General features: G+C 44.8%; 1 protein-coding gene across 4 annotated transcripts in view; it reads left to right on the forward strand.

Moving 5' to 3' along the window:
• Window positions 1–22984, forward strand: part of LOC122921548 (mitotic deacetylase-associated SANT domain protein-like) — an 88050-nt gene that overhangs the window by 20863 nt on the left and 44203 nt on the right. For 3 of the 4 annotated variants that reach the window (XR_006387036.1, XM_044271599.1, XM_044271601.1), the window contains exon 1: window positions 3649–3825. The exons of the other annotated variant lie outside the window; for it this stretch is intronic. The gene's annotated coding sequence lies outside the window, so the exon portion shown is untranslated. Of the gene's footprint in view, window positions 1–3648; window positions 3826–22984 lie in introns of those variants that run through there. 4 annotated transcript variants of the gene reach the window in all.

Genomic DNA, 22984 nt, shown 5'->3' on the forward strand with positions numbered 1-22984 from the left:
GCTTTTAATGCAGACTGATCGTCGGAATCCGTCTGTATGAAATAACCCTACGATCAGGACAACGGATGCCAATCTTGTGGTGCATCCGTGTATTCTTTCACGGACCCATTTGACTTGAATGGGTCCGGACCTTGTCCGTCAAAAAAATGACGGTCCATTTTTTTGACGGCGGAACACGTAAGTCTCGGCTGCACAAAGGTGCATTTTCCGATTTTTCACGGACCCATTGAAGTAATGGTCCACACGGAAATGGAACAAACGCCGCGGGATGCACACAACGGTCGTGTGCATGAGGCTCAAGTCGGGGACGGATCCGTTTAAATTTGACACACCATATGCTCAATTTTCAAACTGATCCGTCCCCCATTGACTTTTAATGTAAAGTCTGGACGGATCCGTCTGCGGCTACTTTCACACTTAGAATTTTTTTTACAATATAATGCAGACGGATCCGTTCTGAACAGATCCATCGACTGCATTATATGAGCGGATCCGTCTCAGACGGATCCGCTCTGAACGCAAGTGTGAAAGTAGCCTAATCTGTATTTAAAGAAAACCTATACATATGTGGTATCGCCGTCATGGTACTGACCTAGAGAATGACAGTAACAGGTCAGTTTTACTGACACAAAACAAAACCCATTAAACTTTTGCGGAATTGCGTTTTTATTTTTTCCCCACTTTCACCCTATTTGGAAAAAAAAATTCCAGCTCCTCATCGTATGCAATATTAAATGGTGGCATTAGAAAGTGCTGCCTCTCCCACACAAAAACAAGCCCTCGTAAGGCTATGTGAATGGAAAAATTAAAAAGTTATGGCTCCGGAAAAGGCAGTGAGTGAAAATAAAAAAAAAAACAACTCCGGGGCTGAAAGGGTTAAGTTTTGATCACGATCTAGAAGGCCACTTTCACGTGGTCAGTATTTGTAAGCCAAAATCAGTAGCGGAGCTTACAGAGAAAATGTATAATGGGAAGATTTGTGCCTCGTCTGTGTGTTGGTTCCACTCCTGGTTTTGGCTTACAAATTCAGATAGAATTTTTATTTATTTTTCCAAAAATTTACCTGAAAATCTGAGGCTGTGTTCACACGTAGCAGTATTGTGCTGCATGGTCAATAAGTGCTCAGCATAAATATAGCATTTTATTGAATTGCTGTGCTTCTGCTATGTGGTTTTCTGGTAAAAAAAAAAAAAAAAAAACATGTTCACCTGAAGTATACGTCTGTCCTCTGTTGTGTGGCTGACTTTTTTTTTTTTTTTTTTTTTTATGTTGGAAATAGTTCTAATGTGAACAGATTTGCAGATCCACTGAGCGGAGTGCACGGGAAATTCCAGCTTCTGGTTTCCTTCCAGACTTTACCCTAGTAGCAGTGAGAAGACTCTGGACTGCTGTAAATGTTGTAGTGACGACTACTGGCAATTAAGATATTTTTATTTATTTTTTTCTGATTTTTCTCACCACACCTGTCCCTTTTTAAAGGATTATTTTCTATTACCCTTGATGCCAAGATCAGAAACATTAAAAAATGTGTCAAGCAGCATCTGTGCCCTGTTAGCAATTTTTAGGACTGGCCCATCAAGGCACTTAGAGGGTCCTGGCTCACACAGCCACCACTAGGGGGAGCTCAGTGCGAACAGATTATTGCAGCTTCCATTTCAGTCAATTGCAACTGCACTGAGCGGCCCCCTAGTGGTGGATGGGAATAAGAAGGTTTAGCCGTGTATTTATTCCACTTCCCTGGTGTGAATGCATCGAGAAATATGGTGGTCAGGATGAGTGCCATACTTATGAATTAACTTTACTCTATTTCTGATATAGGAGTTGGATAAAGCAGGTTAGGCCAGGTATGACTTCTTTAATTACATTTTTTCTTTATTAAAATATATTAATAAAATAAAAACTATTTTAAATCATCAAAATCACTAGTGAGAAAAATGATGTTTTCATATATGCAAATGGACCTCTAGGAGCAACGGGGGCGTTGTCGTTACACCTAGAGGCTCTGCTCTCTCTGCAACTGCTACGCCCTCTGAAGCCTATGCGAAACATCTAAATTACTTCAGCAGGGTGGCTCAGTGGTTAACACTGGTGCCTTGCAGCGCTGGGGTCCTAGGTTTCAATCTAAGGACAACATCTGCATGGCGTTTGTATGTTCTCCCTGTGTTTGCGTTCCTCCGGTTTCCTCCCACACTCCAAAGACTGATGGGAAACATAGATTGTGAGCTCCACTGGGGACAGTGTGATACTAATGTCTGTACATCGCTACGGAATATGTCAGCGTTATATAAGTCAGCAAAATAAATAAATAACATGTGTTGCAAATTTAGAAAAAAGCAATTATTTTTTATTTTTTAAATTTTTTTTATTTTTTTATTTTTTTTATTTTTTTACTTCATTGTTTACACTGTACATGTTCTGCACTGAATAACCTTTTAAATGAGTTATTCAGGTTATTTGGTCATGTGGATATCCATTACCATAAGTGTATTTTTATTTTTTTTGTTTGTTTTTTGCTATTACATAAAGTATGCACAATAAAAAGTATTTTATGGAAGATAATTGCTTTTTTTATTTTATTTATAAATCTTTTATTAATTTTTTTATTGCATTTTTTATAATCCCATTAAGAAACCACTGTTTTACAAAATTATTTTGTACTTCTAATGGCATACTCCTTTAGGCCTCTTGCACACGAATGTGTGGTTTTTTTTCCGTTTACTTTTCGTTTTTTGCATTCCATATTTTTTGCTGATCACAAAAGACTGAAAAAGCCATACGTTATGTGCAAGAGGCCTTATGCTAATGCATTATGCTCTATCTCTATGGCACGGGCTGTGGTTAGGGCAACAGTGGCATAGCTAAAGGCTCATGGGCCCTGGTGCAAGAGTTCAGCTTGGGGCCCCCCCCCCCTTCCCTCAGTGCTTTGTGGCCAGGGGCAGGGGAGCACATAGCCTTCCTGCTGCCTGAGGCCAAACGGCACCCCTCCCCCATGCCAAATTGTAGACCTAACCCCTTCCCTCCAGCCAGAGGTGTAACTTGACCAGCATGCACTTTCTGTAATACAGTACTGGTGTCTTCTTATGTGATACAATGGTCTTTGGGCCCAGTAGTGACTGCTACCTCTGCACCCCCTATAGTGCCCAAACAGCAGGATTTCTGAACTTTACAGTCCTGATGTACCTCCTAAGGTCCCCAAGGGCTTGATGCTTTTTTACTCAGCCTCCTATCAGATCACTGGGACGCAATCGGAGATGGAAATCCCCTCTGAATCATGCTGACCAAAAGGGTTAACAGTAGGACTTGGACCCCTCTCCGATCCTGGCTGTAGATCAAAAGGCTCTGATCTAAGAAGCGGAGCATGTTCGGTACAGTTCCGTGGAGCAGAAGCGCTCAGACGACCATGGGTGGTCATTAAGGGGTTAATAACTATTATTTGCATGCAATAAAAAGTTGCAATACAAAAAAGAAATGCGTAAACATCTTATTAAATGAATAACTGGGCCAGTAAAAGCCTGCTGTTTTGCAGGGAGCAGTGCAGTGACTGTGAGGGAGGGATCCCTGGGTGTTGTGTAATGGCAGGCCCCACAGCCTGCCTCCTCCCTCCCTCTCACACTCTCACTGCTGTGGGTTCTGTGTGTTGTTGTTGCAAGCAGTGAGCTCAGCTGATGAGTCAGAGCCATGCAGTCATTCCCCTCTGCAGAGCAAGACTTGGGAAACAGTCTCCTTGGAGCTGACTGATCTGCAGCACACCAGCCCTGGTTCTCCTTGGACTGCCCCAGCTTTGGATATGTTCAGCCTGGCTGTGCCACTGCTTGAGGGAACTTGGTGAGTTGTGGGGGGAGAAGAAGCATGCATGAAGGGTGGACTTCACTTTTGCAGATGTTCTTGGGCTCTGCTTTACTGTTTTGCTTTTCACTTCCTTTGTAATCGCAAAAAGATACAAATGTAGCAGTGCCGAGCTTGTGATATTGTGGTGTCTCTCCTAGCACTGCAGGAAAATCAGATGCATGCAAGGAGTGTGACTTTGCATTAGGTTCTCTTTGCAAAATATGACTATTGCACAAAAATCCTATTGTTCCCGTTTCCCTTTTTTACTTTTAAATATTGATGTGACCCACAGAGCTTGCAATCTACTCTAGATATAAAGGCGTGCATGCTCTGGTGGTGTGATTTTTGGGGATCTAGTGCTTCTTCTGGAAGTAGCTGGGGTAATGCTGCACGCTGTACATTCAGCCTAGATCTTGATGAGTGCTTCTTCTCAGTCCCTCCCTCTGTCCTTCCTAACATGAGGGGCCTTGTAGTCTTCGCAGTGAATTACAGTCCATGTGTTTGGGTTGGGAAGAGGAGGAGGAGGAGGAGGAGGGGGGTTATCCATAGATTACTGTCTGTTTTTTAAATAAAAGCAGCAAGCATGACAGATGCAGCACTGTGCGCATTACTGCGCAGCCCTTTGTAATGGGGGCAAATGAGCACTTTATCTAAAATTGGAAAATTAAAAATGTATATTATAATATTTAAAAAGGGTGGGGTTGTCCTGCATATGAGGCGGTCAGAGGAGGGTAACCAGTTTGGACTTCCAGCTGGAGAATGTCTGTCTTAAAACTTACACTTTGGTTCCTGGAGTAATAATTGGGGCTCACAGCAATGTGCCTAGTTTTGTATTATCTGAAAAAGATGAAATTTATGATATGTCCATAATCTGGAATCAAGGACGGAGATTTTGTATCATTTCCTATAGGAGATGGAGCCTTGACACTTCTGTAATGACCAACTTTAACTTTATCTTTTTTTTATTTATTTTTTCATATCTTTCATAAAAATTTTTTTTTTTTTCCACGCACGATAAATCTTGTTCCTTCCGCTCTAAACCTGGCGATGTCTTGCAAGGCAAGTACAGAGGACTCAGTCATTTCTGTAGAGAGAGAGGCTTGTAGGTGTAGATGCATTCTCCTACTTGCAGTCACTCCGCTCTGACTTTGCAATTTCCTGTAATATCAGTTTCCTGTTTTGGAAGCAGCGTGATATGTATTTGCAAATCAGTACGGTTGCACATCCATTTTCTTTGACTGTTTATTGTCCTGATTATAGCGCCAGCCATAAAAAAATTAAAAAGAATCTTATATAAAAAATAAATAAAAAATCTCAACTGAGACTCCTTTAAACATAGGGCAGCAGACCCCTGGAGCTTGCAATCTAGTGATCAGCCTATAGGTTTGTACTGTGGTACTTTTTTATTTGGCTTTTTTGTTTGCCAAGCAGATGGAATGTGTGTGGATTTCTTTGGAAGGCAAACTTCAGTCTCTAGGCATTGATCTTGGTGATGGTCTTTTTGGGGGAAATGTTGCAAGACCCCCCCCCCCCCCCCCCTTCTTCTCTATTTCTTGTGTGCTTATGGAGATTCTTGGCTGGTAGCGTGCAGCTGCCCATTCCAGGAAAGTATGCTGTAGTCAGTTTTCCTGGCTGGCCCTGATCCGGTAAAACATGTCTGGGGAGAAAAGCTGAGCTAGGAGCGGCCCTGACAGTTGCTGATATTAGGTCACAAAGCGTACCGGAACAGAAACTGCGCCTGATGTGTGGGAGGAAATGCTGCATGCTTGTAAATTGTCAGCTCTTTGCAACAGCATGTTCTATTTATACAAGGGGTTAACTGGAAAAGAAAAGGTAAAGGTCCCCTGAAGTTTACATTTCTTAAGTCTCTTAAAGGGAACCTGTCACCGGGATTTTGGGTATAGAGCTGAGGACATGGGCTGCTAGATTGCCGCTGGCACATCCGCAATATCGAGTCCCCATAGCTCTGTGTGCTTTTATTGTGTAAAAAACCCGATTTGATACATATGCAAATTAACCTGAGATGAGTCCTGTCCCTGACTCATCTCACGTACAGGACTCATCTCAGGTTAATTTGCATATGTATCAAATCGTTTTTTTTACACAATAAAAGCCCACAGAGCTATGGGGACTGGATATTGCGGATGTGCTAGCGGCCATCTAGCAACCCATGTCCTCTGCTCTATACCCAAAATCCCTGTGACAGGTTCCCTTTAACTCCCTTCAGGACTTTAAGATGTTCCGTTTCTGTGTTTTCCCGGATCCATAACTTATTTTATTTTTTTTGTTTTTATTTTTTTTGTTTACATAGCTTAGGCTTGTTTTTTGTACTTTATAATAGCACCATTTACTGTTGCATACAATGTAATCGGAAGCTGGAAAAAAATTCCAAATTGGATAGGAAAAAAACAAAAACTCAGTTCCGCCAGAGTTTTATGGGTTTCGTTTTGACGGTGTTCCCTGTGCAGTATAACTAACCTGTTCCCTTTATTCTCCAGGTCAGTACGATAACAGTAATACCACGTTTAAATGGTTTTAATTGTATTTCAATACTTAAAAGAAAAAAAAAAAACGAATCAAATTTCTTTTCTTTGCATCACCACCATATTTTTATTTTTCCTGCTACAGCTCACTGCATTAGAGCAATATGTTTGTTTTACTAGTTTGGGCAATACCAAATAATAAAATATATATAATATATATATATATATATATATATAATATATATATATATATATTATTTTTTTATATTTAATTTAGGGAAAGGGGGGTGATTTTAAAATATATATTCTTTTTTCATTTTTTTTTTATATCTTTAAATTACCGTACATTTTTTCTTTTTCTTTTCTTTTTACACTTTTATATTAAGTCCCCTTAGGGGACATGAACATCTGATCATCCAATTGCTTCTTCTCTAGACTGCCATTAATTACCATTGCAGCCTATGGAAGATTTGCTTTGTGTAAGCTCCATATAAAACTTTGCTGCAGCAGGCCTTGGATCTTTCAGAGGGGCCGAGGCGGCCACATCAACCGAACAGCCCCATCGATCTCTGTGCGGGTGAGCTGTTCATTTCGCTCCTGGGGTTTCGCCGCTCAGATGCCGTAATCGTAATTGACCACAGCAATTGTCCGCGATCTGTGTTCTTGCCCATCACGAACATTTCCTCCATGTGTCTGCTGTGTAAAACAGCAGGCACCTGGTGCACTCTCGGCTATCTTTAAAGATGAGACATCCGCTGTACATGTATGCCGGAGGTCCGGAGACTCTGGAAGGGGTTTAAGGGGTTGTCAAGGATGACAAAAAAGCTTTCTTTCAGAATCGGCGCCACATGTCCTTGGGTTGTGCCTGGTATTGAAGCAGATGTGACGCTGTTTTGGAAGAAAGCTGATCTGCCGTGGCCGTAGAATCCGTGTCACCTGAATGGCTCCCCGCTTGTGCCTGCTGATATCAGTGTTTATTGTGCCTCCCATGTCATTTAAAGGTATAAGTGCATAGTAAGCTTAAGGTTGACTTGTCTGCCAGCTCGACTTTGTCTTGCGGGATCAAGGGATCGTATTAACAATTGCAATGCTTCGGTCCAGTGGAATAATGTATCCAATAGAACATTGTAAAACATGTCGCCTAAGCTTTCATTGATTCGGCTTGCTATGACTACCACCATAACAGAGCCAAGACGAGCCTTTCCCAGTGACCTCATTTTGTTGCTCAATTTCCTTGCATAATTGGCTGTCATTGGCCAAATACTCTGTGTTGTCAGCAGGAAATCCATACCTTCCTTTATCTGGATCGGAAATCAATAACTTAATGGGTCCTGCGCAGAATTACTGCACGCTGCCGTATTGTGGCTCTGTTTTGTAATAGAGGGTCCCGGTGAATGGGGCACCACTGTTACACCTCCAGATTTCATAGGGGGAGCATGAACATTTTTTTAAATATATACATATATTTTTTCTACATTCCATGTGAAATTGATAAATGATGCCATGCTCCATCAGATGGCAAATGTACATGGGGCTATCCTAAGTAGCATCTTCAAGGGTATGTCCACATGGGGCCCATATGCTGCAGTTTCTCTGCTGCGGATTTGGATCTTCTGCAGCATTTTACAGTAGTTTTAAACAAGTTCCATCTGCACACTGTGAAAAATTCACGTGGGGTCTGCACGGAAAATGACGTGCGATGCAGATTTTCCGTCCACAGCATGTCGATTTTATGTTTTCTGCTGATTTTACCACTGCCTATTTCAACCTTTGGTGAAATCCGTGGCATATTCGCTGCAAAATCTGTAATAAATCTGCGGTGGATCCATGGCAAGCTCCTGTGTGGACGTCCCCTGAATGTCCTTATTTATATTTGGGATCCATATGTTATGAATATGGCCTTCATGCATGGAGTCTGAAGCATTCCCGATCAAATGTTGTATATCAGGCCTAAAGGGGAATACTCCGTCTGTTGTCCACGTGGATGTGTACAGCCGGTATTAGGCCACATGCACACGGTTTGGATTAAATGTGGATTTTCGTATTGGAAAATCCACCGCATAATACAGTAACGGCAAAGTTAATGAGGTTTCCAAATCCCATGTGCAAGGTCGTAACCCGTGTGGATTTTGGTGCGGAAACGCAACGAAAAAAAATGAACTACGCTGCTGTGTGCATGTACCCATAGGGTAAAAGAGCACGTTCAGGATTTATGTGCGGAGAATCCACACTGAAATCTGGAGGTGTTCGCAGGGAAATCCGTGCGGTCAATCAATTGGTTCAGATTTTCCACACGTGGATTTTCTTGTCCCCATTGAAGTGAACTACGGAGAAAATCCGGTCCGGAGAGGAGGAGAAAAAAAAGCCATGCTATTGATTTTAAAATTCGCACAGAAAAAATCTGCATAGTGTACACGAGAATTTCAAATTCTCATAGACTACAATATGCATGACCTACGGTGCGGATTTTCCGCACTCAGTCCTGATCGTGTGCATTTAGCCTTAAAGGCTATGTGCAGGAGGCCTACAGGTCCATTTGCACTGCCATATCGTGCATATGGATGTAACACGGCCTGCAAATAAATCTATGGGAATGCCCAATAACCAGAGGCTTTTAAAACCTAACCCACAAGATATTCTTAGGCTGTAGGATGCACACAGAATTATTTTTAGGTGCACGGACTTTATAGTTTACATTTTAATGCTGACTTGCAAAACTTCCTGTTCTCATTTTCTGAATTGCTTCTGGCGGCTGATTTTAGCATTTTCTGCTTGTAACGACTACAGATTGCCCCGAGTGCGTTATATAGTTCAGATTGGGACTAAGGCGTCTTTCACCTTATATGAGGCGTTATTATTTTCCATTGTTCTGAACCATTGTACAAGCAGAACAGCGAAAATAACGGAAGTGCTGGATTCGCCACATAACTGAATGGAGCCAAACTAGCCTCAATGCATATAATGGTATCCGTTTAACTTCTGTTAAACGGAGGACGCTTTTCTAACAGTAGAAAAAAAAGTCCTGCATGCAGGATTTTTTTATCTACACTATTTTAATAAATTCTTTGATGGAGGCCCCAAATGCAAATGTTAAAGGGCATCTGTCAGCAGTTTTGTACCTATGACACTGGCTGATCTGTTACATGTGTGCTTGGCAGCTGAAGGCATCTGTGTTGGTCCTATGTGTATGCATTGTTGCGAAAAAATATGTTTCAATATATGCAAATGAGCCTCTAGGAGCAACGGGGGCGTTGCCATTACACCTAGAGGCTCTGCTCTCTCTGCAACAGCCGCGCCTTCCGTACTAATTGACAGACAGGTGTGATAACTTTTTCACTGCCCAGTCCTGTCATTCAAAGTGCAGAGGACGTGGCAGTTGCAGATAGAGCAGAGCCTCTAGGTGTAACGGCAACGCCCTCATTGCTCCTAGAGGCTCATTTGCATATAATAAAACATCATTGTTCTCAGCAATGCGGGCACTTATGAACATTGGGGCCAACACAGAGGCCTTCCAGCTGCCAAGTGCACATGTAACGGGTCAGCCAGTGTCATAGGGACAAATCTGCTGACAAATGCCCTTTAACGTAGCCTCAAATGTGCAGCGGTTCAAGTGCGAAGGACTTTCTGCACCTTGGACCATGTCACTATTGTTTAACAGCTGCACAAACCTGTAATTAAAGAACAGCTGCAGAAATAGAAGCTGGTTAACGGGGTTAAAAAAATAGACATATTGCCATGGATCACCCCGCGTGCATACATATAGATGTGGTTTACATAGGCAGGCGTGCAGAGAGTTATTCCGGGCCTGCAGAGCTGTGCTCCTGGTGTCCGGTAGATGTGTGCACCCTCTGGTATGGAGAACATTCCTTAGATAACGGGTGTGTTTGCAGGCATGTGCTGTGTGCTTGTCAGCACTGGCGTGTGGGCGGATTTGCTTATAACTTGTCCTGTTATGCTGGGAATCCACACAAACAGTCTCATTGCTGTGATGTCACTTTAACTGCCATTCCCTTCAGACCTTTGTCACCAGCCCTTGATGAAATGCAGCGTTTTATTGTCGATTGACCTTTCCGACTGTAATAAAAGCTGCATGTGGCATTTAACCAGGGGGTCGTTTTACTGCAATGTGTTTAGGCGGAGCGGCAATGTATGATCCAAGTCATTTCTGTCCCCATTGCTAAATATCACATGTATTCTTTTATGCCAAATAGTATTCAGGGGAGGACTGAGAGCGGCTGGGACTTTAAAATCCCCTTAACGAATCACTATGGCTTGGGGAAATAAGTCATGGGATTATTTACTCTTCACCATTCAGCAGCATCTTGAGATCGCTGTGACGCTACCATGGGTGGACTGGCCAGAGACCCTACGGGGAAATTTCCCGGTGGGCCAGTGCCCTGGGGCCACCAGGCAGGTACATAAAGATCTGAATTCAACTGTATTGCCTTTCTCAGGAGGATGATACAATTTCATACTGAGGCGCAGGCGGCAGTATTTTGTGCTGCACTGTGGTATTTGGTTCTGCTGGGGCAGTATTTTGTGCTGCACTGTGGTATTTGGTTCTGCTGGGGCGGTATTTTATGCTGCACTGTGGTATTAGGTTCTGCTGAGGCAGTATATTGTGCTGCACTGTGGTATTTGGTTCTGCTGGGGCGGTATTTTGTGCTGCACTGTGGTATTTGCTTCTGCTGGGGCGGTATTTTGTGCTGCACTGTGGTATTTGCTTCTGCTGGGGCGGTATTTTGTGCTGCACTTTGGTATTTGGTTCTGCTGGGGCGGTATTTTGTGCTGCACTGTGGTATTTGCTTCTGCTGGGGCGGTATTTTGTGCTGCACTGTGGTATTTGCTTCTGCTGGGGCGGTATTTTGTGCTGCACTGTGGTATTTGCTTCTGCTGGGGCGGTATTTTGTGTCGCACTGTGGTATTTGCTTCTGCTGGGGTGTTTTTTTTGTTTTTTTTTTCTGCTGCACTGTGGTATTTGGTTCTGCTGGGGCGGTATTTTATGCTGCACTGTGGTATTTGGTTCTGATGAGGCGGTATTTTGTGCTGCACTGTGGTATTTGGTTCTGATGGGGCGGTATTTTGTGCTGCACTGTGGTATTTGGTTCTGATGGGGCGGTATTTTGTGCTACACTGTGGTATTTGGTTCTGCTGGGGCAGTATATTGTGCTGCACTGTGGTATTTGGTTCTGCTGGGGCGGTATTTTATGCTGCACTGTGGTATTTGGTTCTGCTGAGGCAGTATATTGTGCTGCACTGTGGTATTTGGTTCTGCTGGGGCGGTATTTTATGCTGCACTGTGGTATTTGCTTCTGCTGGGGCAGTATTTTGTGCTGCACTGTGGTATTTGGTTCTGATGGGGCGGTATTTTGTGCTGCACTGTGGTATTTGCTTCTGCTGGGGCAGTATTTTGTGCTGCACTGTGGTATTTGGTTCTGCTGGGGCGGTATTTTATGCTGCACTGTGGTATTTGCTTCTGCTGGGGCAGTATTTTGTGCTGCACTGTGGTATTTGGTTCTGATGGGGCGGTATTTTGTGCTGCACTGTGGTATTTGCTTCTGCTGGGGCAGTATATTGTGCTGCACTGTGGTATTTGGTTCTGCTGGGGCGGTATTTTATGCTGCACTGTGGTATTTGCTTCTGCTGGGGCAGTATTTTGTGCTGCACTGTGGTATTTGGTTCTGATGGGGCGGTATTTTGTGCTGCACTGTGGTATTTGCTTCTGCTGGGGCAGTATTTTGTGCTGCACTGTGGTATTTGGTTCTGCTGGGGCGGTATTTTGTGCTGCACTGTGGTATTTGCTTCTGCTGGGGCGGTATTTTGTGCTGCACTGTGGTATTTGCTTCTGCTGGGGCGGTATTTTGTGCTGCACTGTGGTATTTGCTTCTGCTGGGGCGGTATTTTGTGTCGCACTGTGGTATTTGCTTCTGCTGGGGTGTTTTTTTTGTTTTTTTTTCTGCTGCACTGTGGTATTTGGTTCTGCTGGGGCGGTATTTTATGCTGCACTGTGGTATTTGGTTCTGCTGAGGCGGTATTTTGTGCTGCACTGTGGTATTTGGTTCTGATGGGGCGGTATTTTGTGCTGCACTGTGGTATTTGGTTCTGATGGGGCGGTATTTTGTGCTACACTGTGGTATTTGGTTCTGCTGGGGCAGTATATTGTGCTGCACTGTGGTATTTGGTTCTGCTGGGGCGGTATTTTATGCTGCACTGTGGTATTTGGTTCTGCTGAGGCAGTATATTGTGCTGCACTGTGGTATTTGGTTCTGCTGGGGCGGTATTTTATGCTGCACTGTGGTATTTGGTTCTGCTGGGGCAGTATTTTGTGCTGCACTGTGGTATTTGGTTCTGATGGGGCGGTATTTTGTGCTACACTGTGGTATTTGGTTCTGCTGAGGCAGTATATTGTGCTGCACTGTGGTGTTTGGTTCTGCTGGGGCGGTATTTTGTGCTGCACTGTGGTGTTTGGTTCTGCTGGGGCGGTATTTTGTGCTGCACTGTGGTATTTGGTTCTGCTGGGGCGGTATTTTGTGCTACACTGTGGTTCTGTTGACCCGCCTTCTGTCACTTTAGACCCACCTACCACTTTTAGTTTTTTCCGGTGCCACTTTATGGATGCTACCGAAACTGTTCGGACATGCAGGTTTAAGTTAGCATTTTCATTAATGCGCTGTGGCAATGCAATTTACAGGGCGGTCATGAACAAGGAAACTGCTCTAAAGGGGCTTGTTCGACATAAATCGAGCATAGATGGCAAGTAGGAGGGCGTGTAGTAATAAAAATCACTCAAACTGCAATCAATTTAAAAACGGCTAAGTCGGTGTATGGCCGGAAGCATCTGAATGGGGGGCGGCGGGTAATCGGTGAGGTGAGTATTGCAGATTCCAAACCTTTTGTAAGAAATTTTCAACCGCCAAACAACCCCTTTAAGATCTTCTAATAGATGCTGATTAAAGGTCATCTATCAGTTTTACTGTTTTTCTGCTCCCAGTAATTTTCTTAAAGTGCAGCAGCTCTTTAATATGTTTACTTCCACCCTCCTCCTGTTTTGAAGAACTTGAAATACAAGGTGTTGGGTGTCACATTTACTTCTGCTTCATGGGCGGGTTGTTCAGCGAAAAGGCAGCTCCTGCTAATGAAATGAAGAATGGCCTGAACAAGACCATACCTCCATTATATAAGCATATGGGGTCATTTATCAAACTGGTGTAAAGTAGAAGTGGCTTAGTTGCCCATAGCAACCAATCAGATTCCTCCTTTCATTTTTCACAGCTCCTTTGGAAAATGAAAGGAGGAATCTGATTGGTTGCTATGGGCAACTAAGCCAGTTCTACTTTACACCAGTTGGCTAAATCTCCCCCATAGTTGCTGACTGTCCAAATAATAAAATTATGTGATATCCATTCTAAACTACGTCTAAATAATACTGCTATACCGTTCATATGTTGTTTCTTAGAGGGTGCAAGTTGCAGGCGCCAGGCCTTCAGTGGTGGTCCCTTCAGCCAGTGCTTATCCCTATAAAACTAACTTAGGCCTCATTTCTGTGTCTGTGGTGGCATGGTCCATGTTTAATCTGTGTGTGATCCATCCGCATTTAATCTGGTTCCCTGATTTTTATTCGGTGTGTGTCATCCGTGTTTCACGGACACCGTTGGGCTGAAAATCCTAGCAACGATCCATCAAAACTACGGAACAGGGGCGTACCTATAGGGCAGGGATCAGCGACCTTCGGCACTCCAGCTGCTGTGAAACTACAACTCCCAGCATGCACACTTACTCGACTGTATTTGTAACTCCCAGCAAAGTAAAAGGAGGATTCTGGGAGTTGTAGTTTCAGAACAGCTAGAGTGCCGGAGGTTGCTGATCCCTTCTATAGGGGAAGCGGCTGCTTTGGGGGCCCATCCATGGTGAGGACTAAAAGATTTTGTCAGGGCCCCCTCAACAGTATTATAATATGACATTATGTACAGTGACATTGTAGGAAACTGATGGAGCGGCTGCCGGGCCTCATCTGAGAGCGATCTAGACTAGCCACCCCCACAAGTTTCTTGGGGGGGCATTCATAAATTTGCTGTGCGGCCTAGTCATTTCTAGTTACGCCACTTACGACGGACCAAACACAAGATGGCATACCTGTTGTGTCTGTGGTTTTCACTGACCCATAGACTAGAAGGAATATGTTCATGTGGTCACCAAAGACCAATGGTCAGTTGTAAACCACCGATGGTGTGAACAAACTAAGGTCAATGGATGCACGAGCAGTCCGTGGAGACCACACACGGCACACGTACGTGAATCACTGACGCCTGAAAGAGGCCTTCTGCAAGGTGTGGATCAGGTTCTTGCAACAATCAGATTCCAGCCTATGCTTTTCAAGTACAGGAAATGAAAGGAGTAATTGGACCAAATCATTTGTCATCACGGATGGTCTACTGTGAGCAGATTCTTCCTCCAGATCCTGTCAGTCTCATTGTTTCCTCCCACATTCTCCAGTCCATTTCTACTCTTGATCTCCCAATTCCTACTGAAGTTAAACGGAAATGGTGGTGAGCGAATTGCAACACCGGTCTCTTATTACACGGCTGTTCCTGGGCTGGCTGTTAGCTTGGTGCGCTGTCAGAAGTGTTTGACTCATCCTTTGCCAGTTTCTAGTTTAGATCCATATCTCGGAGCCTTTGTCTCCTTCTCTGCTGAAGACTACAGTGCAACCGCATAGACAGTATAGCGAGCAAAATATATGAATGCATCAATGCCGTAGACATGTATATGGACCTAAAATTGTCCGAAATGCAATTTTATGAATTAGTTTTGGATCCTATGCTGTGCTTTCCTATATGACTAGGAGCTACTGTACGTTTCCACCATAGATTTTTTTGGGTGGAGGATGCAGATTGACAGGTCTGAGGAAACCACAATGGCCCCCATATTGGTTGTGACCCTGGACATTGTCTACCGTAGGATTCTGCTACCTTCAGCACTCTACAGCTGTTGTGAAACTACAACTCCTAGCATGCACACTTACTCCGCTGTTCTTGTAACTCCCATAGAAGTAAAAGGAGGATCCTGGGAGTTGTAGTTTCAGAACAGCTGGAGTGTCGGAAGTTGCTGATCCCTGGTCTACAGTCTTATTAAAGGGGTTGTCTGGGATTTTACCATTGATGACCTATCCTCAGGTCCTTAATATCAGATCGGCAAGACTTGTAATCTGAGAGAGAGCGTAAAAATACACGTTTACAAGAAATCATTATGTTCCTCCCATTTTTTTTGTCCAATTCTGAGATCCAGTTAGTTTTCTCACTTCAGCCAATGGCATTTATCATGTAGAGAAAGTTACTACAAGCCACTTGCGGTACTAATGTATTGTGATTGCCCATATTGCCTCCTATGCTGGCTTGATTCATTTTTCCATCACATTATACACTGCTCATTTCCATGGTTTTGACCACCCTGCAATCTCAGTAGTGGTCGTGTTTGCACACTATAGGAAAAGTCGGTGCCCTCTATGGTGGCCGGGACCACGGGAGAGCACCTAGTCTATGGTGGCTGGGACCGCACGAGTACACCTCGTCTGTGGTGGCCGGGACCACGAGAGAGCACCTAGGCATGCACTTTTTTTCCTTTAGTGTGCAAGCACGACCACCACTGATGGATAACAGGGTGGTCGTAACCCCTGGAAACGAGCGGTGTATAATGTGATGGAAAAATGGATCCAGCCAGCAAAGAAGACAATATGAACAATCCCAATACATTAGGAATTGCCTTGTATTAACTTTCTCTACATGATAAATGCCATTTGCTGAAGTGATAGAACCCCTTTAAACATAGACGTTCAGTGCATCCCTGCTGCAAAAAGATTCTGCCAGGTCCCTGCATCCTGCAGTGCTACATTGTGGTCTTCATGTTGCATGACCTATGCCACCACGTAGCCCTTGCCTTCAATTGGCCATGCACATTAGATGTGTGTTGCCTGAACCTTCTGATTTCAGCGGGGTGGGCTGGCCATCTAATATGCATGGTGGCCCTCCGACTCTCCTTCTGTGGCTGATGTCACATTGGAATTCACCTGCTTGATCCTTATATTCTTAAAAGATGAGCCACTACCAGCGGAGTCTGGCAACTGTTTTCTCTCCTCTCCCCATTCAATAAATGTGCATGCTCAGCTGAGCCAAGCATGCACATTTACAGGAGAACAACTGCCTTGTGTTATGGCCACCTTTAGCTGCGCTTTCTTAAAGAAACTGTTCTGGGAAAACTATTGCATGATGATCTGTGCGCTACCTCTAGGGCAGGATGCATTAGCTCTCAGAGTTGTGACGTCCATGTTGTATCCATTTTTTTATTATTTTTATTTTTTTGCGGATCCATTGTAACAATGCCTGTCCTTGTCGGTAAAACGGACAAGAATAGGACATGTTCTATTTTTGGAGGAACGGCCCGAAGCACGTGGAATGCCCACAGTCATTTCCATTTTTTTTCCAGCCCCATTAAGCTAATTGGTTCCGCATACGGACCTGTAAATAAAAGCCCTTAGTTTGCTATTTAGTTTTCTGCAATTTGCTTTTTGCACATTGTTGCCGACTTTATCCAATAATGTAAAATCATAGGTGATAAGTCCTCGAAAGGAAAACGAGCAGCTCCCTTTAAAAGAAGACAAGGAGTGATACTGTTGAGGAAATGTGAGAATCTGAAGGAGGTTAATCCGGGCTTGCTCCATGCCACGTGTGAGCATCACACGGAGCACAACAAAGAGGTTTTTCTGTAACATCAATCCCCATCACATGTCACTTACAGCAGAATGACTCGGTATTTAGTCATTGTTCCTGATGAATCGGGTTCGGCGTTAACCATGTGCGCCCTGTGATTATAGTCAGTATCTCTTGTCATGAAATGAGACATAACAAGCTGTTTGATGTAAGGTAACCTGGCCCCGTACTATAGTGTGGAGAGGACTGTATCCAAGCTTTATATAGTGCAATCGCTTTATGTTGCTCAAGCTCTATATTTCGGTGGTTTGTTTCCATGTTTCTTGCCATTTGTAGTAATAGGCCCCTTTACTGGCCGTGGGCTCTAGGCTATTACCCTGTATAATGGTAATCTACCCCTGTGCATCTTTTATCATAAAGCATGTGAAGGGGCACTGAATGCTTAAAGGGGTATTCCAGTTGTTAAGAGTTACTCCTTATCTACAGAATAGGGGATAACTATTAGATTAGTGGGTGCTCTACCAGTGGGACACCCAGCAGCCACGAGAATGCGTACCCTGTACCCATTGAACCCCCGGCCCCCCGAAATGAATGGAGCAGATTGGGAATGCACCCTACCGCTCAATTCATCTCTACAGGAGTTTCAGAGATTGTCGAGTACAAGCGCTCGGCTATTTCCAGAACTCCCCGGATCAGTGATTTCCATCAGCGATTGTGATTCAGGAGTGAAGGCTACACAAAAATAAGGTGTAAGGGTGAGTTCACACAGTTTCCGTGGGCTTTCGGGTCCGTGCACTGCACTACAAATGATAGGACAAGTCCTATCTATGGTCGCAACATGTGGATCGTGGACCCATTAAAGTCAGTGGGTCCGCACAGCGATGTGAGGTGTTACTCTGCCTGTGCCCATGTTGTGCGGTCCTCAAAATGGACACTGTAGTGGGAGTATACCCTAAGGCAGGCATGCTCAACCTGCGGCCCTCCAGCTGTTGCAAAACTACAACTCCCATCATTCCCGGACAGCCCACAGCTATCAGCCTACACAAGGGCATGGTGGGAGTTGTGGTTTTACAACAGCTGGAGGGCCGCAGGTTGAGCATCCCTGCCCTAAGGGCTCATGCGTGTGAGCACTGTGCCCATATTGCAAACCGTAAATGGCTGGTCCGCAATATACAGGCACTGGTTGTGTGCACTCCGTGTCACGGATGCGGACCCGTTGACTTGAATGGGTCCGCATCCGCCAGATACGACCAAAGATGGGACTTCACCTATCTTTTTGCAGCGCGGAGGCCCATGGGTGCACTTTGAATAAAAGGGACCACATTCATGGCACCTAGGAAGACCAGAAGTCAGACTTCTATACAAGTCTATGACTTGTATCAACGTGGCTGGAGAAGGTGAGGGTATAAGGTGGGTATATGTCTTGGGGACCTATGGAGGCCGTTCTGATGACCCCTCAATTATCCAATCCATCGAAAAAGCGATGGAGAGGTGGTCAGAGACGTATGTGGCTTTCTTTCCAAGTGCTAGCTGGCTGTATCACTCCCATAGACTTGTGGAGAGAACCACATGGACATCTGGCCTGTTCTCCTGTATATGGCTCCAACAGGACGTCAGTGGGGTCATGGGGCTCCACAACTGTTGTGCCCAGGGGCCTCCACCATGTATGTATGTGCATCATGTGATGATGAAACTGACGGATACGGCAGCTCCCTTTATGGTCTCTGCACACGGTTTTGCAGTGCATGCACCATACTTAGCAATGCTTTTGTGTATAGATTACAGACTATGGTGTATTCCTAGGAAGTGTCTTGTTTAGATGGTCGTAGGACCGGAGGAAAGCGGACATGCTGTTTACAGAGGAGAAAGTATTCTGTCTTCATGTAGCCTGCGTGCTGCGGTTTATGTGCGTGCACCAAATGTCAACAGTTACTTAGACCACACACTCGCTCCTTATGTTGTGAATCTTGTCATTTTTCATTCTGTGGCCACAATCTTGAAAGCGTGCGGTAAAAATATTTTTCAGACCAGCACTTGAATACTTTTGTAATTGCATTGAATTAAAAATTTAGTTTAACCAGTGAGTTATTCAATAAAATCTATCGATATGGCGCCACCTGCTGTCTGTTCTTTACCTTATTTCTACATCCACCGCACTGAGGAGGTTGCTTGCACTCTCTATACAACTGCCACCAGCCATATCTCCCTGTTGGAAGCTGTAACAGTTAGGGTACGGCCACACAGTCGGGTTTCTTGATGCGGTTTTAGAAGCCAAAATCTAGAGTAGATCATAAAAGGAGAGAAAGTATAAAGGAGAGATGCAACTTTTTTTATTTACTCCTGATTTTGGCTTTTAAAAACTGCAAAAGGTAACCTGACCATATACTCGCAGGGAAAGACCTACAGCAGAAAGGGCATGCCCCCTGAGACAGGACATGCCCCTGAGCTGCCAGCCTGAAAGGAATTTTTAGAAAGAACCTATAGCTTGTGGACTTGCATTGCATTCAGTATTGTTGACTTGCTGGTGACATGACCTGTGCCCCCACGTATGTGCATTCATATAAATGCAGGTCGTCGTGTTTTGGCTTTGTTCTCCAACAATGGCTGAGCTAGCCGCAGGTATTAAGTGAATCCCTAGGTGAGCAAGAAATAGAAACCGGTTTTAGCCTCAGTTGGCAACATTATTAAAGCAGCTATTCAGCATTACTAACTATGTTCTACTTGATGTGTTGAGGGTAATTATGTAACAATGGTCAGATACTTTACATTTTTGGTAATTCTGTCAGCCTATGGTATCGATACCAAAGCAGTTGACGAGAATCAGCAATCAGTCGATATATCTGCATCTCTTGTTCTCACTATTGAGGATAAAACTATAGGGAAAAATGATTTTAACCATTTTCATGTTTTGGTTGGAAATCCACTGTAAAGTGATGTTCACTTTCACAACTAATTCTTTAATTGTCCCAGTGCATCTAAAATGAAAATGAAGAAACTCAGCAAAATAGCATTTAATATACTGTAAATGTTCCCATTGCAGATCAGTGTGTCTCCGTGGTAACAGACCACAAACAAACCCTGTGTAGTCTGATACTACCATATTCCATGTTTCCAGTGTAACCATACACTGCCGGCGACCGCCACATCCCCATTTAATATAATAGGATCCGGAGTTACAAAGATACAAATTGCCCCATTTTTGCAGACTACAAACTTTGCATAAATGTACCATTATCTGTACAATATGTTGGTGCTATGTGGCCAGTTGATAATAGATTAGGCACGTTTTGGGGGGTAGGAGTTAACACCCTAGTGGAGATATCTTTGGCCTGTAGGGTTGCTATGACTATTCTGAAGCAGGCCACATACATTAGACTACTGTTGGCCACACATGCCAATTTAGGCAGGGCCCAAAGACCATCTAATATGTATGTAGGCCTCCTGATTTTCCCTCGATGGCAGCTGTTGAAGGAGAGAGAGAGATTTTTGGGATTTCAAAATGCCTGATACTTTTTTTTTTATTTATTTTTATTTCTCTCCGGGAGATGAGCTGTGAGAGGTATCGGGCAGTAATTTACCCCCTCTCCGCATTCAGACCCGGTGCATTATTGAATGAGCCAGGTGTGCATGTGTATTTGGATGGTCAGGAGAGAAGATCTAAAATGTATGGAAAGCTTTAGGCTTCGTTCAGCCTTTAATTTTTTTTTTTTATCAATTATTTTTTTTTATAATTTTTTTTTTCTGCAAGGTAGCTACCTTGAATGCATCCCTCAATCTGAGGGGTGGAAAACCAAGGGTCAAGAACTGTGCCTGACACAAGGTAAACACATTTTTAGGGTAGGTTCACACAGCGTTTATTTTGCAGGTTTTGAGGCAGATTTTTCTGCAAGTTTTTCAGCCAAATCCAGAAGTGGATCCAGCAGGAAGGAGAAGGATAAGTCCTTCCATTATATTTCCGATTCATTCCAAATCCAGTTCTGGCTTTGGCTGAAAAATCAGCAGGAAAATGATGCGTGAAAACCTCCTCCATGTGAACCTCCCCTTTGGGTGCAGGGAAATTGCACAGCATTCCATATGGTATATGTGGCTGATGCTTCACCATAGACCAACCTATATGTTCTTTCCATGTAGGATGCAGACCTAGAATACCAGGAGTCATCCAGGTATTGGGTAACTGGTCACTAAGTCGATTCCCCGTTTCCCAGCGCCCCTGCACTCAGTTGTGTCCCCAGGAAGCGGATGCAGTAATGTCTGCCTGGTCCAGTGGTAAGGAATGGTATCACTGTCCATCATTTACAGCAAAACCTGATGAGACAAACGGGCACGGACTTTGTGTATTACCAGACTGCAACCCACAGCAGTAGGGTTAATGGCCTAGATGAGAGGGGGTTCTGTATGTACTATCAGTTCTGTATGTACTTTTATTTTTAATTAAAATGACGGTTACTTTGCTGCAGCTTCAGCTCTTCTGTATTGATTTGGACATGTAAGAATGAACGCCATCTCTGTGCACAAGGTCGGCCTGACATATTGTGGGAAGAACGTTGATACACATTGCATTGTTTGTTGAAGTGAAATTAGCTGAGTACTTGTTTGCACTCACAAGATCTCTTAGCAATGGGATGTGTGTGTGTGTGTGTGTGTGTGTGTGGGGGGGGGGGGGGGTAAATGTTCTTGCAGCCTCAGCCCTCTGCCTGCACAATGAGGTCAGCAGTGCACGGCCTGCGTCCTGCAGCATGTTACTGCTCCAGTGAGTGAGGTCGGCAGTGCAGTCAGTGAGTCAGAAGTGTACGACCTGTGTCCTGCAGCATCTTACTGCTCCAGTCACCGGTGCACGGCCTGCGTCCTGCAGCATCTTACTGCTCCAGTCAGTGAGGTCGGCAGTGCAGTCAGTGAGTCAGAAGTGTACGACCTGTGTCCTGCAGCATCTTACTGCTCCAGTCACCGGTGCACGGCCTGCGTCCTGCAGCATCTTACTGCTCCAGTCAGTGAGTCAGCGGTGCACGTCCTGCAGCATCTTACTGCTCCAGTGAGTGAGTCAGCGGTGCACGTCCTGCAGCATCTTACTGCTCCAGTGAGTGAGTCAGCAGTGCACGGCCTGCAGCATCTTACTGCTCCAGTGAGTGAGTCAGCGGTGCACGTCCTGCAGCATCTTACTGCTCCAGTGAGTGAGTCAGCAGTGCACGTCCTGCAGCATCTTACTGCTCCAGTGAGTGAGTCAGCAGTGCACGGCCTGCAGCATCTTACTGCTCCAGTGAGTGAGTCAGCGGTGCACGTCCTGCAGCATCTTACTGCTCCAGTGAGTGAGTCAGCGGTGCACGTCCTGCAGCATCTTACTGCTCCAGTCAGTGAGGTCGGCAGTGCAGTCAGTGAGTCAGAAGTGTACGACCTGTGTCCTGCAGCATCTTACTGCTCCAGTCACCGGTGCACGGCCTGCGTCCTGCAGCATCTTACTGCTCCAGTGAGTGAGTCAGCGGTGCACGGCCTGCGTCCTGCAGCATCTTACTGCTCCAGTGAGTGAGTCGGCGGTGCACGTCCTGCAGCATCTTACTGCTCCAGTCAGTGAGTCGGCAGTGCACGGCCTGCATCCTGCAGCATCTTACTGCTCCAGTGAGTGAGTCAGCAGTGCACGGCCTGCGTCCTGCAGCATCTTACTGCTGCAGTCAGTGAGTCGGCGGTGCACGTCCTGCAGCATCTTACTGCTCCAGTCAATGGGGTCAGCAGTGCACGTCCTGCAGCATCTTACTGCTCCAGTGAGTGAGTCAGCAGTGCACGTCCTGCAGCATCTTACTGCTCCAGTGAGTTTACTGCTCCAGTCAGTGAGTCGGCAGTGCACGGCCTGCGTCCTGCAGCATCTTACTGCTGCAGTCAGTGAGTCGGCGGTGCACGTCCTGCAGCATCTTACTGCTCCAGTCAATGGGGTCAGCAGTGCACGTCCTGCAGCATCTTACTGCTCCAGTCAATGGGGTC

This window comes from Bufo gargarizans, chromosome 11 (assembly GCF_014858855.1).
Source record: "Bufo gargarizans isolate SCDJY-AF-19 chromosome 11, ASM1485885v1, whole genome shotgun sequence".
In the NCBI taxonomy this organism is placed as follows: Eukaryota; Metazoa; Chordata; class Amphibia; order Anura; family Bufonidae; genus Bufo; species Bufo gargarizans.